Here is a 12,449-nt window from a genome sequence, read left to right on the forward strand (position 1 = left end):
TCCCTTTCCTGTTCCCTCAGATGAAGCCACATGAAGGTATGAATGACAAAGAATGAGACTGGTAAGTGGTAGAGAATGGAAGGAAGAAAAAAAAGAGAATGATAACAAGGTGATTTGTAGGTTTGATTCTCATTTGTCGGGGTAGGAAACTACTTAGATGGAAAACATTAGTCTTATTTTCTGCTTGCTTGAAAAAATGGAACAACTAGAGAGAGCTGTGGGAAATGGAGACAGTATCTGAAGGAAGGGGGAGAAGAAAGGAATTTTTCTCTTGTTTCCTTTCTCCCATAAAAGAGCAACAGCAACATTGTAGATTTCTAAGAACTAAGATTTTCCTCCTCAAGGAGCTTATATTCTTCTGTTATAAGCTCCTTGAGGAGGCAATGAGGAACAACAATAGAAGGGATGATCATGCAGAGACCGTCCCATGTTTCCTGGGTAGGGATGGGTAGGGTAGGGGAAAAAAGAGTCCAAAAGTTTTTTTGTTTGTTTGTTTTTGTTGAGTTTTTCCATTTGTGTCCAGCTTTTGGGTACTCTATTTGGGATTTTCTTGGCAAAGATATTAGAGTGTTCTGCCATTTCCTTTTCCAGCTCATTTTACAGATGAGGAAACTGAGGCACACAAGGTTAAGTGACTTGTCCAGAATCATACAGCTAGTCAGTGTCTGAGGCTGGATTTCAACTCGGAAAGATAGTCTTCCTCACTCCAGATCCAGCACTCGGTGCACATTGGCTCTACCTAATGGCCCTTTCAAAAGTTTACCTGGGTCTTTCAGATCAGGACTCTAATGCAAGGATCATATTTATTAGCATAGGACAATCATAAAACCATATCTACATATAATATGCTGTCATTTCTTTAAAATTTTATTTATTTTTCTCTTATTAGAATTTTGTTTTTTTCAACATTCATTTCTGTAAGATTTTGTGTTCCAACTTTTTTTTCTCCTTTCCTTCTTTCCCTCCCCTTTCCCAAGATAGCAAGCAATCTGATATGTTATATGTGTACAATCATTTTAAACATACATGTTATCACTTCTAAAGTGCTCTCTCATCTGTCATCTCATTTGATTCTCCAAACAATACTATAAGGAAGGCAGCTCAGACATTAAGAAAGCAAAGGCACAGGGACATGAAGTGACTGCTATTGAATTACCACTGAGCTTAGCATACAGTGTTAGGAGCTGTAACTACACTGGGATCCCCTGGAGAATACCATTTAATCTAATTCCACAAGAACTAGAATCCAGGTTTTTAAGAACACTGCAGTGTTCTTCCCACCACAATAGATAGAGATTACATATTTGCAGATTTGGACTGATTATGTTATTATGCTGTCACTGGACATTCAGGGAGTTTTAAATCTTTTGCCTTAGGGTTATGGATTTTAAATAGTCCAGTCCTTTCTATAGAAGACACCTGTCTTTCCAAATCATTTTAACCTTCTTTACTTTCCAAGCCTGCGATTTTTTTAATGTTTCATTTTTGGCTCTCCTTTCCTGATGGGAAGGCAAAGATAGTGGCAGCTGTTGTTCCATTCTAGAATGACCAGAAAAGCAATGTGTGATGGAGATGGTCTCACATAAAAATCACTTATTTGACAGCTTTCCAAGGCACTGGCCATCTTACAAGTTGCAATTCTAGAGTCATATGACTGATTTTAAACAAACACATCAGATTTTATACATCTGGAGTGAGTCATACACTTATTACTGTCATTGCTCAACGCTCCTGGAATTGTCTTTGGAAATGGCCTTCAGAGCCTGTAGCACTTGGACTCTATCCTTTGAATATCTTCAGTAGTGACAAGTTTTTGTCATTTCAGAGTGGGTTGACTTTTTTTCAGAATTAACCCTGCCATTTGGAACTAAGATTGTTGAATAAGGTCCAGAGAAAAATGGCTGGGAAATGCTATTTTGTCTTTTAAAATAAAACAATAGTCATAAGGTAGCAGAACTAGTTTTCTGCTGTAGTTCTGAACCTGGATTTTTTCATTATTTATTTTAAATATTTTTTTAGTTCCAAATTCTCTCCCTCTATCCCAATTTTCCCCATTCAGTGAACAGGCAAGCAATATGATATCAATTATGCATAGGAAATTCTGTAAAATATTTCTGTTAGTTGCATTTTTAAAAAGCAAGAAAAATAAGGTGAAAAATTATATTTCAATTCATATTCAGATATCAGTTCTCTTTCTGGAGATAGATAGATAGCATTTTTTCCTTTGGAATTATCTTGGGTCATTGTACTGATCAGAACAGCTCACTTGTTCTGCTCACCTCAATTTATATCAGTTCATATAAATCTTTCTGTGTTTTACTGATACCATTGCCCTTGTCTTTTCTTATAGCACAAAAAAAGCACCACTATCTATGCTCTCCCATCAGGAAGCCAAACAAGAAACATTATTACAATCATATGCTACACCTTGTTCAGCCATTCCCCAATTGATAATCATCTTCTCAGTTTCCAACTCTTTGCCATCACAAAAGAGATGCTATAAATGTGTTATACACAAAAGTCCTTCTATTTTTTCTTTGATCTCTTTGGGAGTACAGACCAAGTAATGGTATTGGCAGGTAAAAGGGTATGCATAATTTTATAGTTCCTTGGATATAGTTTCAAATTGTTCTCCGGAATGATTGGACTATATCAATCACACCATCACCAAATAGTTCATTAGTGTACCTATTTTCTCTCCTTTCTTCCAGCATTTCTCATTTCTCATAGGTAGAAGATAATTTAGAGTTGTTTTAATTTGGATTTCTCTAATCATTAGGGATTTAAAACATTTCATATGACTATATATATGGTTTTGATTTCTTCTTCAGAAAACCACTTGTTCATATCCCTTTATCATTTATTAATTGAGGATTTTTTAAATAAAAATTTTATAATTTTAAAAAATAAATTTTATATATTTGAGAGATGAGGTCTTTATGAGAGAAACCTGCTGTGGAAATTTTTAATTTTACTTCATTGTGTATGGTGTTGTGTATGGCAAAATGTAGTTTCCCTAATTATCTCTTTAATTAGATCTGTTTTTGCTTTTGCTTTGTCAGAGATAATTATGACTACCCTTGGGTTTTTATTTTCCCCCTTTATTCCAGATGAAGCATAATATCTTGCTCCAGCCCCTTATTTTAACTCTGTGTGTCTTTCTGTTTCAAATATGTCTTTTTCAAACAACATATTATTATGGTTTTTAATCTTTTCTGCTATCTGCTTTTGCTTTTTGGATGAGCTCATCCCTTTCACATTCATTTGTGATTACTGTGTATTTTTTTCTATTCCATCTTCTTCTGTTTCTTTTTGGTTATGGTTCTGATTGTCTCCTATTCCTCCTCCTGTTCCTCCTTCTGTTCCTCCTCTTGCTCCTTCTCTTCTTCCTCTTTTTCTTTTTGATGCTGCCCTTCCTTGAAATTCTGTTTTGCTTCAGATCATTGCCTCTTGTTTCACCCTTCTTTTTATCACTCTCCCTCCCCACCTTCCTCTTATCCCTTCTCTTATTTCCTTGTTGAGTCAGATAGATTCTATATCTAACTGAATGTCTCTGTCTATCTATCTATCCATCTATCCATTCATCCTCCCCTCCATCTTATCTTCTTTCCTCTTTAAACCAATTCTGATGACAGCAAGGTTCCTTGTACAAGGTTCCATGTAAAAGATATTTCTTATATATCTTTTATATCAGAAAATCTTCCATATTCCCAGTGCCTCTCTTTTTCTTACCTCTTCATTTTTTTTTGAGATCATCCCAACATAATTGCTTTACATCCATGATCTCTGTCCATGTACCCTCTGAATTGCACTAATAATGACAAGGATTTTAGGAGTTACATGTATCATCTTTCTATATAGGAATGTAAACGGTTTAACGTTATTGAGTCTTTTGTGACTTCTCTTTCTTGTTTATCTTTTTGTACTTCTCTTGAGTCCTGTATTTGATTGTCATTTTCTATCAGCTTTAGTCTTTTCATCAGGAATGCTCAAAAGTCCTCTATTTTGTTAAATATTGATTTCCACCACACACAAAGGATTATACTCAATTTTTATGGAAGGGTTATTTTTCCTTGTTATCCTAGCTCCTTTGCCTTTTGAAATATCAATTTCCAGGCTCTTTCCTCATTTAATGTGGGAGCTGCTAAATCTTGTGTGATCCTAAATGTAACTTCATGATATTTAAATGATTTCTTTTTGAATGTTTGCAATATTTCTCCTTGACATATGAGCTCTGGAATTTGGCTGTAATATTCCTCAGAGTTTTCATTTTGGGATCTCTTTTAGGAGATGATTAGTGAATTCTTTTAATTTCTATTTTACCCTATAGTTCTAAGATATCAGGGCAGTTTTCCTTGATAATTTCTTAACAGATGATGTCTATAATCTTTTTTTATAATGTCTTTTAGGTGGTTCAATAATTCTGAAATTATTTCTCCTCAATCTATTTTTCCAGATCAATTGTTTTTCCAATGACATGTTTTATATTTTCTTCCATTTTTTTTCATTCTTTTGGCTTTGTTTTATTGTTTCTTGGTGCCTCATGGAAACATTTATTTTCAGTTGCTGAAATCTTATTAAGGAATTATTTTCTTCAATGAATTTTTGTGCTTATTTCCCATTTGACCAATTCTGCTTTATAAGGAGTTGTTTTCTTCAGTGAAAATTTAAAAATACATCTTTTTTCATTTGTCCTGTCCTGGTTTTCAAGGGATCAAACAAGTCTCTTATAATATCCTTGTGCACAAGATGAAGGAATGAATTAAGCTGTCCATAATACAATTGTATAGATTCAAAACTTATTAAGTGATCTGCCTAAAGACAGCCAATTAATGGATTTCTGGCCATGTTGTTATTCTGTTTTTTTAAGGTGCTATTTTTTTCAGCATTTCTGTGACTCTTTTACTAAGTTGTTATTTCTCTTTTCATAATTTTCTTGCATCACTCTCATTTCTTTTCCTGATTTTCCTCTACCACAATTATCTCTTTCTTTAACTCTTCCAAGAATTCTTGTTGGCCTTGGATTCAATTAATTTTTATAATTTTTTAATTTGAGGCTTTGCTTGTAGCTGTTTTCACATTATTTTCTGAATTTATGTCTTGGTCTTCCTTATTATCATAGTAGCTTTTTATTGTCAAATTGTTTTTTTTGTTGTTCTTGTTTGCTCATTTTTCTAATCTATTTCTTGAATTTGAACTTTATATTAAAGTTGAATTCTGATCATCTGGGGCATAAAGGCACAGAACTGTTTCTAGGGTCCTACAAGTTTCTGGTATTTCCAAAGAATTACACATCCAGAAAAGATATGGTCATTGGTCTCCTGGTCTATACTCTGGTCTTTAGCCTCAGGCCCCTGCTCCCTAAGAGAGTTAATTAATAGATCTCTGGCCATGCTTTTATTTGTTTTAGTCAGTGCAGCAAAAAATGCACAATTAATTGTGAGGAATCGTTTGACTGGAAGAGTAGAATGGCACCAGATTATGGAGGGCTATGAGTAATAATGCTAAGAAGTTTGCATCTTAGTCAATAGATAATGGGCATTGAAAAATTTTGAGCAAAGGAGTGTCATAATCAAAGTGGTGCTATAAGAAAATTAATCTCATTAGGATAGACTGGAAATATATGTACGGGAAGAGCTTACACTAAAAGGAGACTTGTCATTAGCTTAATGAGATTCTGAACTAAAGTGGAAGCAGTGAAAGTAAATAGAAAGGGATATATAGGGAATTTTTTTTTTTTGGAAGGAAGAATTATTAAGACACATTGATCATACCTCTTTATTGTTCACCACATCCATTGTTTGTAATGGGAAAGAAGTTAGAGACCATCTATTCCAAGAACTTCATTTTACACTTGGGGAAACTGATGTCTACAGAGAAGAAGTGACTCAGGAAAGATCATATAGGTAGTAAACATCAGAGTCAGGATTTGGACCCAGATCTCCAGAGCACAATTGCATTGTTCTTTTGACTGAACATTGGTGAGTTAAAGTTGACTTTGAGATGTTGAACCTTTTACTGTTCTAACCCTTGAGCTTTAGATTAGTGCCTATAGCAAAAGAAAATTTTCAAGGAAGGAAACTCTGAAAATGAATTTTCAACAAAATGTCCATTCCTCTGGGTTCACTTAGTGAAAGAAATTGTCATTAAAAAAAAAAGAATATTTGTTTTAGAAATACACTGTATTCACAAGTTAAGATCCACAGAGCTTATTTCAGAATTAAACCCAAAATGCATTCTTAAAAAAAGAAAGGAACTCTGCTCCTTGATGTTCTGGGTCCAGAAATTAGATGGTAAGGTCCTTATTTAGGACATGAATTTAAGTATGATTACAAATAGAACAGAATTCAATAATTTTCTTCATTTATTTTGGTTATCAAATTAAATTTGATACAAAATATAATTATCAAAATTATATTTATCATTTTTCCTCTATATTTTATACAGTGACCCTCAAAACAGATATTTATATAACACAAAAATAAATAATCCTTAAGGAAAGTGAATTTTTTTTTTGCAAATTGTTTTTTCTTAGTAGTCATATTAGTTCCAAATACCATGGCTTTGGGATAAGCAATGGAAAACCAGGACATAAAATTAACAAGAGACAAAAAGTAGTACTAACTAATGCACTTTCCCTCTGGCACAGTATCAGGCTCCTTTACTCATTGACTCCTGTGGTCTATGATGTTGGTATATTAAAGAAAAGAGAGAAAGGCTGAGAGAAGGCTGACCAGGAAAATGTCCTTGACCTTATAATTATTACTATCCCATCTTTTGCTTCTTTCAGTGCCTAAGACTTTTTATAGCTTATAGAACATCCAATGCTCCAGACTTTCCCTGGGAAAGGGTGGAAAAATAAGAGTTAAGGGAAGGCACTCAGGTAAGCAGACTCTGAGAGCCACTAGAGCTGCAAAGAAAAAAATGCCAGTTTCTTTCGCTGAAGAATGGACATATTGTTGAAAATTCATTTTCAGAGTTTCCTTCCTTGTAAATTTGTCTTCTACCATCGCCACTAATCTAAAGCTCAAGGAAGAAAAATGAAAGGTCCAACATCTCAAAGTCAACTTTAACTCACCAATGTTCACCCTGCTCTTTTGCTCTTTATTCAAACTAAGTTCAAAGTTTAGGTAAGAGGCTGCCCCTATTCTTAAGGGACTCATACCTGGGCTTTTCTCCCACTAAGGGTATGGCTTAGAATAGCTTCTCTAGATGCTATAAATATGCAGGCCACAAGGTGGTGCTTGAAGCTTGATTTATACCAGTTCATTACAACCTGAGCATGCCGAAATGTACCTACCTCCCCATCTCCAACCTTTGTATGCTTCCCAATGCTCTGGGTTCAAATTCATGTCTAGGACTTGGACTTAATTGCTTCAAAGCTATAACATTAAATGACTCTCAATTCCCATTTCTACTTGGGGTCCTTGATCTTGCTTTACCTTTTCAAAGTAGGTTCAAAGGGTTCACTCAGTTAAAATTTAGACTAAATTGAATTTTCAAAGAGAAAACTTGGAAGAGAAATCTGAGCACTTTAGAATCTATTCACTTGAACTGCTTGTGGTAGAGCATGAACTTCCAAACAGTATCCTAACTTTGCCTCCTGCTTTTCTGGGGGGGGGATAGATGATGCTAAAGACTTTGATAGGTAACATTTATATAATGCTTAGTATGTTCCAGGCACTGTGCTAAGTGTTTTATGAAATCCTTTTTAAAAAAATCTCATTTGATCCTCATAACAACTCTAGGAGGTAGATGCTATTTTAAAAAATAGTTTCATGTGTTCAAGCATCCTTGATGTCAGAAACTAGAGGCTACAACTCACCACAATAAGCTCACAGTAACTCATCTCCAATGGCAATCATCAACTTCAATTCACGGTGCTCCTGTAAAGATTTCAACCCAATCCTTGGCTGCCCAGCAGGAGAATGTGGTGGTTTGGAACCTTCCTAGCCTGGCCCTTCAAGAAGCCTCCTGAAGTGCCTCCCAGTATAGTCTCCTCCTTGGGGCTTCTTCTTGATATGGAATGGATGTCCACCAGAAACAAGGGAGAAAGAGAACTCCAGAATCACGTAACCTTTCATGGTTGTCCCTTTTATAGCAGGTGTCTGATTAAGAGTTGCTTTAGCTTATCACTCTTGCTTTTTGGCTCCTCCAGATCTAGGGGATGTAGGAGAAAGACAATGATCACTGTGAAGAAGAAAGATGCTTTAACAAAGAGGTTACACAGCTAACTTGGAGGATTAGAAAGTAACAAAGTGTTTTGTCAGATTTGAGAGGGAAGGTCATTATCAAAGAAGACTTTATGGAAAAATAACATGAGTAGGATTTTTAAGGATGGGCAGGAATTCAGTAGATGAAAAGGGGAAGAATAAGGAAAAGCATGAGAAAGTGAGGAAAGTATAGTGGACATTGACAGGGCAGGGTGGAGTAGAGAACAATATAGTTTGGGTGTAAGAAAGCATGTTGAAAGGAATAATTTGAGACAAGCCTGGAAAGGGAGGGAGACCCTGGATTTTTGAGGTTATTATTTGCTTGGCAAAGGAGTTTGGATTTGACTCTTAAGAAAATTGGGAGTGACTGAAGATTTTTTTTTTTTGGCAGGGAAGTGACATGATCAAATCTACACACAACACACTGAGCTCTGTCACTATGGTATAAGAGCTGGTTTAGGATACACTGGCCTTTCTCTGCATTTATAAGCTGCCTACAGGCAACCTCAGAGGAAGAGAGAGGCAGATGCCTTTATTAGGATTATTAGGAGCAAAGGATGCCTTTCTGCATTCACAAGCTCAATTGTTCTGCTTCCTTGTTTATAACATACAGGAAACAATGTTGTATAGTCTGAATATGGCTGTGCACCATTGTCCCCATTCCTTCCTTGTCCTCAATTTGTCATTATTCCAAACTACTTTACCCATAGGTCTCAGATTAATATTATTATTAATTATTATGTATATATATTATATGCATATAATATATATTATAATTACTTATTATTAATATTATTGCTCCAGCACATTAGTTGTGTTTTCCGAGGTCTCCAATGGCTTTCCATTGCCTCCTAGTTAAAATCCAAATTTCTCTGCCTGGCATTTATTTGCTCCCCCCATATGTACCCCATCCTGTTTCTTCCTGCCTATTGCTTCCTTATCCCATACTCCTAGAGTCCCCTAACACCACTTGCCTTCTTCTAGTCCTACTGCCTCCTTAAATGGGCTTCCCAGTTCTTGGTCTGGCAATTGTACTACCTTATTTGTGATTATTTAGTGCAAGGGAGAGGGGGAAATAAGAAAAAAGGCAGGAGAAAATGGGTGCTAAAGAAACAAAATAGGAGACATCAATAAAGAGGTATCCATAGGAGAGCTCTTAAGTGTGGGGTGGTGAAGAACCTAAGATTCATGTTGTATATGGATTGAGAGGACAAAGGAACTAGGGAAGGGTAGCCTGGAGAAGAGAAGACTAACTTAATGAGCTGACTTCAAGGATTTGAAAGGCTTTCATGGGAAAAGGGGCTAGTTAGATTTAACAAACTAAATAGGACAAACTGTTTAGTCTCAGAAGGCAATTCTTGGAGCAATGATGAGTGGAAGTTGTTGAGGATCAAATTCAGGTTTAATCTACGGAAAAACTTCCTAGCAGTTAGAGTTGTTCTCAGTAAGAGGGAAATGGGCTTCCTTTGGGGGAAAGGAAGGATTTGATCCTGTTTTATTTGTTGTCAAGGGAATTCTTTATCAAGGAGGATTTGATCACTGAGCTCCCTTTCAATTCTGATACTGTGAAATTCTGATTCTGTGAATGGGAAGATGAAATAATAGAAATTTCTAAAAAGAAAGAAATATTGGAACAAAGAAAAAGAGAAATGAGTACATGCATATTTTTAATGTACCAAAAAAAAAGACTTGTGAGAATAAGAAAACAGTCCTCTTTACTATAAAATAGTTCAAAATCTGTATTTGTGCCTGGAAGATGTGTTTGTCAGAAAGGGAGGGCAGGAGAGTACAAAATGCATGAAATGGGGAGTGAGTGAATGTGTGTGTGCGTGTGTATGTGTGCACTCACATGTATTTGCAGCTCCATAACAGAAGAGAGAATGAATGGGTGACAGACATAATTTCAAGGACTAATAAAACATTGGTTTTTTTGGAAGTACCATGGAGAAGTGTTCTCCAACAGCAGTTTTAATGTTGCAGGATGCAAGGAATTCTGGCTCTAACAGTTATTAGCTGTGTTACCTGGGAATAGCATGGTAATATTTTTCATAAGGTAGGCAACATTAAAGTGGTCTTTTGCTTCTCATATTTCTTAGATGGTTTTGCCCTATGGAGGTTCAATGAATTTGTTTGGTAACTTCTATCATCTGTTGTACTAGAATTTTTTTCTCAGTTTAATTAATAGGATTCCTAAGAAAAAGTATATCAATAATATTGATTATGTGAAGAGGTTTAGCATATTTTTTCCCCTTTGAATTAACTAGAGTGTGGAGAGAATATTCTTTGTTATATATGATTCTTCTCTGAATTCATGTCAAAATATAGTGATCTTTTCAAAATGGCATTTCAACTTTAAGATCTCTAGAATTTATGTAAAAGCTGAAAAGCATCAATCAGATTTGAACATTGATGACTGGGTATTTTGAAGCAGGTTTGGAATCCTATTTGAATTTTTTTAAAGATAACTCAGGATTAGTAAGAATTTGGCACCCAGGTTATCACCAGAATGATAGGCAAGAGCAGGGAGAAGTAATGCTTGTCCTTTTAGAATCAATTATGTCCAATTACCAGCTTCCAGTGATTTGATGAGATTTTCTTGAATCTGAATAGAAAGAAAATGGTGAATTAATTTTTCTTCTAAACCATCCCTCCTAAAAGATGAATAAAAGATGCCTGTTTTTCTTTTTTTAGGGAAAGACTTTGTATAATGTAACAGTGAAGGCCTATCATGTAATTCAGTCCAGTTCAACAAACATTTATTAAATCACTACAGTATGCAAGGCTTTGCCAATATAGAACTCATCAAGAAAATAGGGGACTTCTGTTTTCAATCTAATTCTGATCCCTTGAGTGGTAACTGAGGCTGGATGGTATTTAACTCTAAATGAAAGGCAATCATCATAGGAAAGCCACAGACTAGTGCATTTTAGAACCAGGGATCTTTCTCCAGTTAGAAAAGGTCCAGAAAAATTTCTTTCTCAGTCCCTTGTACTACCCAACTTCTCACCTCTGTCTGAGGTTGAATGGCCCTGACTATACCTGCCCAGCAGAGTGGCTTTTGTTTCCAGAGCCTTGTCAAGTTCTCACCTTTCACAGGCACTAAAATAGCCACAAAAATGTAACTGGTATAATAAAACTTATGGGAAAACATAGCCTGTCTTGGACCACTTTAGCCCTTAAATCACACTCTGAAACAGCAGCTGTTGTAACATCTCATGATTTAACATCCTAGGTCCTTTCACCTGAGGACCCCAGGCCCTCATACATGACAGACCCCAATAAATCAGTTGGATATTACAATCCTACTCTTCAAAGACTCCCACACGGAGAGTACAGACAGGAAGTCATCATGAGGAGCTTTGGAAATAATGGCACCAGAGGGAAGTCACTGAAGAAGGGGAGAGAAGGGAAAAGGAGGAGGGTGATAGAAGTCTCTCTCTAACCTGGCACTACCCTTGTTTTCTCTCTCATTCACTCCAAGTTTCTCTTAATAACAAAGAACTTGACCTGGACTTTGATGGACTTCAGACCTTGGAATTTAGAGCTGCTTCAGATATGGCTTCCATTTAATTAATTCTGACTGACTCAAGTTGAAATTTGAGGTGGGTGACAGAAGGTAGGAAAAAGCAGATTTGGTATTTTTAGTTATATGGCACCTAACCTATAAGTCTCTTTGCATCACGTAGATTAGGGAAGTTGGGAGCAGGAAGCCAGAGGAAAAGTAAAATTGTCATAAACAGAGTAAGGAAGTTTGATCCTTAGATCTAATTTTATTCCTTAACTTCCACTTATCATTGTTCCCAGAGTTGCCATCTGAGACTAAATAGGACAAGTTCAAACCCTTTTCCTCGCGACAGCCTTTCAAACATTTAAAGCTAGTTAAATTCCTTTTAAGTCTTCTCCTCCAAGCTAACCTTCCCTCGTTCCTTTGATGAATCTTCATATAACATGACTTTGAGGTTCTTCACTGTTTTACAACCCTCCTGTGTACATTCATTCCCTTATCATTGTCTCCTAGTTTGATTCTTTAGCACTGAATTTCTTTTGTCTTTTGTCTTTATTTCTCCTTCTTTTCTTTGCACTAAATAGTCTTTCTTTGCCAACTCACTCTGCTAGACTGGTTGTGACCAAATGTGATGGGCTGTAGGCAGTTTTGCTAGTTTGTTCATAATATCCCTTGATGCATTGTGGCCCAGGGCCTCTCCTCATGCAAGACATTTTCATTGCCCTTGATAC

The sequence above is a fragment of the Sarcophilus harrisii genome, chromosome 1 (genome assembly GCF_902635505.1).
Source record: "Sarcophilus harrisii chromosome 1, mSarHar1.11, whole genome shotgun sequence".
NCBI lineage: Eukaryota > Metazoa > Chordata > Mammalia > Dasyuromorphia > Dasyuridae > Sarcophilus > Sarcophilus harrisii.